Source organism: Bubalus kerabau, chromosome 9 (assembly GCF_029407905.1).
Source record: "Bubalus kerabau isolate K-KA32 ecotype Philippines breed swamp buffalo chromosome 9, PCC_UOA_SB_1v2, whole genome shotgun sequence".
NCBI classification, from domain to species: Eukaryota; Metazoa; Chordata; class Mammalia; order Artiodactyla; family Bovidae; genus Bubalus; species Bubalus kerabau.
In genome coordinates this window covers 53,018,285-53,025,709 of record NC_073632.1, presented here as the reverse complement: position 1 = coordinate 53,025,709, position 7,425 = coordinate 53,018,285, and the positions used below count along the sequence as shown (strand labels likewise).

The 7,425-nt window shown below is 42.7% G+C and overlaps 1 pseudogene; it reads left to right on the top strand.

The window, feature by feature from the left end:
* Window positions 1–703: 703 nt before the first annotated feature.
* Window positions 704–6,640, top strand: LOC129659886 (eukaryotic translation initiation factor 4E-like; annotated as a pseudogene).
* The last annotated feature ends 785 nt before the right edge of the window (window positions 6,641–7,425 follow it).

The window sequence follows — 7,425 nt, the reverse complement described above, 5'->3', positions numbered from 1 at the left end:
ATGAGGATTGACCTTTTCCAGTTCTGTAGCCACTGCTGGGTGTTCCAGATTTGCTGACATATTGAATGCAACACCTTGATGGCATCCTCCTTTTGGGTTTTGAATAGTTCTACTGGAATTCCAACGCATTACCTCTCATACTAAATCGAAATTATTTTATGACACATTTGGCTTCCTGACCTTAAGATTTCTCAGTGTTAAGGTTCACAATAATTCATGTTGTATCCCTAGGGCTAGTCTGGGCACTTGCCTAATAAGTGTATGTTTTTATTCTAAGTGGTCTTTTTTTTAATCACCAAAATAGTATGCGATCTAAGCTTCCAGGAAATTCCAACAAATTTAAGCATCATGACTATCCAGCAATGCTATCCACATTCAAAAGCAGTAACTAAAGACTGATTTAAAACTAGTGTTTCAAGAGGTTCAGGAAACTCCTCACCTGCACCCTAGGACTCATCACCTCTCCTCCATGACCCTCCTGAAAAATCACTGCATCGAGCAGGATGTTATGAAGAGAAAGCACCATACTGTGAAGGGCATAGTTGCATGGGGGAGAAGATTGAAAAGCCTGTGTTTAGTTTCAAAGTTTTAGACTGGTTTTTCTTAACCAAAGCATTTGAAATACAGAGTTTTATAAGGAGAAATAAAATAACCCATGCTTTGAAGTACTTTTAAAATCACTTATTATGGACAGGGATCTAAGATGGTGACTGTGGAACCAGAAACCACCTCTACTCCTAATTCCTACCTGCAGAGAAAAGAGAAATCTATCAGGAGGTGGCTAATCCAGAACAATATATGAAACATCCCTTACAGAACAGATGGGCACTCTGGCTTTTTAAAAATGATAAAAGCAAAACTTGGCAAAAAGCAAACCTTCAACTGATCTCTAAGTTTGATACTCTTGAAGGCTTTTGGGCTCTGTACAACCATATCCAGTTGCCTAGTAATTTAATGTCCAGCTGTGAATACTCACTTTTTAAGGATGGAATTAAGCCTATGTGGGAAGATGAGAAAAACAAACAAGGAGGATGATAGCTATTTACACTGAACAAACAGCAGAGGTGAAGTGATCTCAATCGCTTTTGGCTACAGATGCTGCTGTGCCTTATTGAAGAATCTTTTGATGAGTACCGACTTCCCTGGTGGCTCAGACGGTAAAGCATCTGTCTACAACGTGGGAGACCTGGGTTCGATCCCTGGGTTGGGAAGATTCCCTGGAGAAGGAAATGGCAACCCACTCTGGTACTCTTGCCTTGAAAATCCCATGAATGGAGGAGCTTGGTGCAGGCTACTATCCATGGGGACGCAAAGAGTCGGGCACGACTGAGCGACTTCACTTTCACTTTTCACAGTGATAATATACGTGGTGCTGCTGTTAATGTTAGAGCTAAAGCTGATAAATAGCAATATGGACTCCTGACTGTGAAAAGAGAGACACTGTTACACATAATAGGGAGGGTAGACAATCAGATTGATTATATTCTTGGCAGCCAAAGATGGAGAAGCTCTATACAGTCAGCAGAAACAAGACCGGGAGCTGACTGTGGCTCAGATCATAAACTCCTTATTGCCAAATGCAGACTTAAATTGAAGAAACTAGGGAAAACCACTAGACCATTCAGGTGTGACCTAAATCAAATCCATTATGACTATACAGTGGAAGTGAGAAATAGATTTAAGGGACTAGATCTGATAGACAGAGTCCCTGATGAACTATGGATGGAGATTCATGACATTGTACAGGAGACAGGAATCAAGACCGTGCCTGCCAGGAGCCAGGGTGAGGACCTCCGCCCGTGGCAAAGGTCATGAGGAAGGAGGCTCGACATACGCAAAGGTGGGATCGAGCCTCAGGAGTCCCCCTGGAAATTCTCAAGCATCTACCCCCAAAACCAGAGTCTGCCTACTTTACTACTTTGTGCTCTCACCTACACCTCTGACTTTATGGGGGGCTGTCCCCCACCACCTCTTTCAGAGAAGGAGTTAACTTAGAGCTCCAGTTAATAATAATTCCTGGACGTGATAGGAGTGTTTCAACCTACAAACTCCTCTGAAGGTTCTCTAGCCTGCCTGACAGGCTTGTCCGGCCACATGTGATTGTTCACAGCCTCCCAACCGTGAGAGGCACAAAATGCTTTAAACCTTCTAAAAACAGATTCTTTTGAGAAGTCAGAAAATTATTAGTGTAGTATAGTGGGCTGATTAGAAATTGTATTGGTGAAGGGTTTTTCATTTGTTGAGCCAATGTTTACTGCTAAGTCTCCACATCCCCTGCCCTTATACACATTTGCCGGGGTCCAGCCCCGGCTGATCCAGGGTCTTCGAAGGAGAGACGGCTAGGCGGCCTATTCAAATGTTAATTAGATATAATAAAGAGGAATAGAATGAGGATAGCTCAGTAGGAAAATTCAGTGGAGAAAAGAAGCTGAGTGGCTTGGTTTACGCGGAAAATCAATATAACCCGTGACACCAGGTTAGCTCTGACCACGGAGGCCGCAGGCGCCCTCTCGAATAGCGGAAGGTGCCCCACCTTAGACACCTTCTCGAGTGGGTCTTAGAAGCCCAGGCAAATAAATGGTCGCAGAGGACATCCACGCTCCAGATGGACACTCAGCTAGAAGTTAAAGGGAAGAATGACATGGGGAGACCAAGCGTTGGTGAGCAAGGCCCATAGCTTTATTTTCAACAGGGGCTTTTATACCCTAAGTTACACATAGAGGACAATAGGGGATGCAAAGTCAGCAGTCTTTGATGCTTATCAAAAACCAGGGTTTCTTTCCTGCAGATTTATCGTATACAAATGGTTTAGGTGATTTACATCATCTTCTGGCCAGAGGCCTATTAACATTTTATGACTCTTGACAAGGACTTATCAACAAAGACTTATTTTCTCTAAGAGTAATTATTCTAAAGTTTGGCGCCATCTTCCGAAGATAAGATTACGTTCCTATAGGGTGGATGTGTAATGGGTTTACAAAGGAAAGAATTTACTACCTTAAGGGTCTAAAGTTACTAACACCAGGCCACTACTTATTTTTTCTACATACCAACTATATTAATTAATGCACATTCAAGGATACAATTCAGGGGATGTGAAAACTTGGCAACAAACATTGGCTCATCAATGAAATCTTTTACTAGTTTTATTCTGACAGCTTCTAATTCTCTGAGAGGCTCTAAGCTATTTGAATATCTTAAGCTTCCCGTGCCTCTGGAGGCTGGGAGACTGTAAACAATCGTATGCATAGCTGTAGGTGTCCGGGTAAACTTGTCAGGCGAGTTAGAGAGCCATCTGAGGGGTTTGGATTTAAACACTCCTAATTGCCCAGGAACTTTATTAATTGGAGCTATAAGTTAACTCTTTGACAGAGAGAGTGAGATGGTGGTGGGGGACAGCCCCCAGTAAAGTCAGAGGCGAGAGCACAAAGCAATAAAGTAGGCAGACTCTGGTTTTTGGGGGGTAGATGCTCGAGAATATCCGGGGGCACTCCCGAGGCTCGATCCCGCCTTTGCGTATGCCGAGCCCCCTTCCTCATGACCTTTGTCACGAGTGGAATGTCTCTCGCCGGCTCCCGGCACACATTAATGAATATATAGAAGAAATAAGTATTAACCTTTGATATTAATTATGTTAGACCTTAGGCTAAGCAAATTCTTTCCTTAATTAAAACACACTACACCCTCACCCTATAAGGATGTAACTTTATCTGGTGCCTTCGGAAGGTGGCGTTTGTTTTAAGAATAATCACCCCTGGATAAATAAGTATTCTGGTTGACTGACCGCTGTCACGAGGAGAGGGTCATAAGTTGTCAGCAGGCCCCCTGGCCAGAAGATGATGTAACACCCCTAAGACCTCTGTATACATTTGTATGAAGCACCTGACTTTAATAAAAGTCAGGACTGCTGACCCCACGTGACTTTTGTATAACATCTCAGTGTATAAAAACAGACCCTGGAAAAATAAAAAATGGGATCAGTTCCTCGAAAGACTGGTCTCCCCATGTCGTTCTTTCTCTCACCTTCTGGCTGAATCCCCATCTGGAACGTGGAGGCTTGTCAAGCCTACTAATTATGCCTGGGCTTCTAAGATCTGACTGGGGAGGCCTTAGTGTCTCCTCTCCTTTGGGAGAACGGGAGGACGCCTGTGGCCTACGTAGGTGACGTAAATTCCTTATTTTGGAATTTTATTAGCTTTCCACATAAACCAAGTTATTTAGCCTCTTTTCTCCACTGAATTTTCTCGCTGAGCTATCCTTATTCTATTACTCTTTATATCTCTAATTAATATTTAATTAAAGCTATCGTATTCTGATCGCTGAAGTCGTCTCTCCTTCGAATTTCCCTGGATCCACCGGGGCTGGACCCTGGCACATGCCCAAGAAAAACAAATGCAAAAAAGCAACATGGTTGTCTGAGGAGGCCTTAAAAATAGCTGAGAAAAGAAAAAGAGGAAAGATATACCCATTTGAATGCAGAGTTCCAAAGGATAGCAAGGAGAGATAAGAAAGCCTTCCTCAGTGATCAATGCAAAGAAATAGAGGAAAACAATAGAATGGGAAAGACTAGAGATTTCTTCAAGAAAATTAGAGATACCAAGGGAACATTTCATGCAAAGATGGGCTTAATAAAGGACAGAAATGGTAGGAACCTAACAAAAGCAGAAGATATTAAGAAGAGGTGGCAAGAATACACAGAAGAATTGTACAAAAAAGATCTTCATGACCCAGATAATCACGATGGTGTGATCACTCATACTCACCTAGAGCCAGACATCCTGGAATGTGAAGTCAAGTGGGCCTTAGGAAGCATCACTATGAACAAATCTAGTGGAGGTGATGAAATTCCAGTTGAGCTATTTCAAATCCTGAAAGATGATACTGTGAAAGTGCTGCACTCAATATGTCAGCAAATTTGGAAAACTCAGCAGTGGCCACAGGACTAGAAAAGGTCAGTTTTCATTCCAATCCCAAAGAAAGGCAATGCTAAAGAATGCTCAAACTACTGCACAATTGCACTCATCTCACACACTAGTAAAGTAATGCTCAGAATTCTCCAAGCCAGGCTTCAGCAATACGTGAACCATGAACTTCCAGATGTTCAAGCTGGTTTTAGAAAAGGCAGAGGAATCAGAGATCAAATTGCCAACATCCGCTGGATCATCAAAAAAGCAAGAGAGTTCCAAAAAAACATCTATCTCTGCTTTATTGACTATGCCAAAGCCTTTGACTGTGTGGATCACAATAAACTGTGGAAAATTCTGAAAGAGATGGGAATACCAGACCACCTGACCTGCCTCTTGAGAAGTCTGTATGCAGGTCAGGAAGCACCAGTTAGAACTGGACATGGAACAACAGACTGGTTCAAAATAGGAAAAGGAGCACATCAAGACTGTATATTGTCACCCTGCTTATTTAACTTATATGCAGAGTACATCATGAGAAATGCTGGGCTGGAGGAAGCACAAGCTGGAATCAAGATTGCCGGGAGAAATATCAATAACCTCAGATATGCAGATGACACCACCCTTATGGCAGAAAGTGAAGAACTAAAGAGCTTCTTGATGAAAGTTAAAGAGGAGAGTGAAAAAGTTGGCTTAAAACTCAACATTCAGAAAACTAAGATCATGGCATCCGGTCCCATCACTTCATGGCAAATAGATGGGTAAACAGTGGAAACAGTGTCAGACTTTTTTTGGCGGGGGGGGGTGGGGCTCCAAAATCTCTGCAGATGGTGATTGCAGCCATGAAATTAAAAGACGCTTACTCCTTGGAAGGAAAGTTATGACCAACCTAGACAGCATATTAAAAAGCAGAGACATTACTTTGTCAACAAAGGTCCGTCTAGTCAAGGCTATTGGAGAAGGAAATGGCTACTCACTCCAGTATTCTTGCCTTGAAAATCCCAGGGACGGGGAAGCCTGGTAGGCTGCAGTCCACGGGGTCGCTGAGAGTCGGACACAACTGAGCAACTTCACTTTCACTTTTCACTTTCATGCATTGGGGAAGGAAATGGCAACCCACTCCAGTGTTCTTGCCTGGAGAATCCCAGGGACGGGGGAGCCTGGTGTGCTGTTTATGGGTTCGCAGCAGTCAAGGCTATGGTTTTTCCAGTGGTCATGTATGGATGTGAGAGCTGGACTATAAAGAAGACTGAGCACAGAAGAATTGATGCTTTTGAACTGTGGTGTTGGAGAAGACTCTTTAGAGTCCCTTCGACTGCAAGGAGATCCAAACAGTCCATTCTGAAGGAGATCAGCCCTGGGATTTCTTTGGAAGGAATGATGCTAAAGCTGAAACTCCAATACTTTGGCCACTTGATGCAAAGAGCTGACTCATTTGAAAAGACCCTGATGCTGGGAAAGATTGGGGGCAGGAGGAGAAGGGGACAACAGAGGATGAGATGGTTGGATGGCATCACTGACTCAACGGACATGGGTTTGAGTGGACTCCAGGAGCTGGAGATGGACAGGGAAGCCTGGTGTGCTGCAGTTCATGGAGTCGCAAAGAGTTGGACATGACTGAGCGACTGAACTGAACTGAGACAAGGAAAGGTTAGAACTTCCTCCAAAGATAGCTGTCTCATGAAGGCACAGCTACTAAGAGTGGTTCCACCGTAAAAAGAAGGTGTGTTGTTTAAGACGACACCTTCCGAGTATTCTCATAGAAGACTGTGTCAAGCAATCAATATTTGGGAGCTGAACCAAAGCCTATTCAAAAGCACATTGGACTGCATTTAAATTTGATTTCCATCTAAATGATGTTAAGAATTAAGAGAAGCCTCAGTTACCTTTATCCTGTATTTCTGTGTTTATATTTTTTTTAAAAATTTTGACTAGAGTGTCCACTGTCCACTGGGGTTTCCCTGATAGCTCAGTTGGTAAAGAATCTGCCTGCAATGAGGAGACCCCAGTTCAATTCCTGGGTGGGGAAGATCCCCTGGAGAATGGATAGGCTACCCACTCCAGTATTCTGGCCTGGAGAAATCCATGGACTGTATAGTCCATGGAGTCACAAACAGTGGGACACAACTGAGCGACTTTCACTAGGTCTACATCACTAGGTCCACTGTCCTTAAAGAATTCGAGTAGGCATCATCTCCAGAATCCATAATGTTCCTGGCCCATTCTGTAATAGCTTAATTAACCATTACAAACACATTTGATTCATCTATAATAGTAAAAAAAAAAAAAAGACTTTGCATTTCTGTGCCTTACAAGAGAACAATTCTGTTTATATTCCATTGTATGCAGGAACACATTTTGCTAGTTTGAAAGAATATGATGCTCACAGTTTTCTAGCAATTCTGTTTCTTTTTACAGAATTGTCTGTGTTGTACTCTTGCTGATGGCTGCTAGATTTTGTTTCCCTACTTGATAACATTGATGATTCTAATGATAACATTAGTGATTAGTGATAACATGT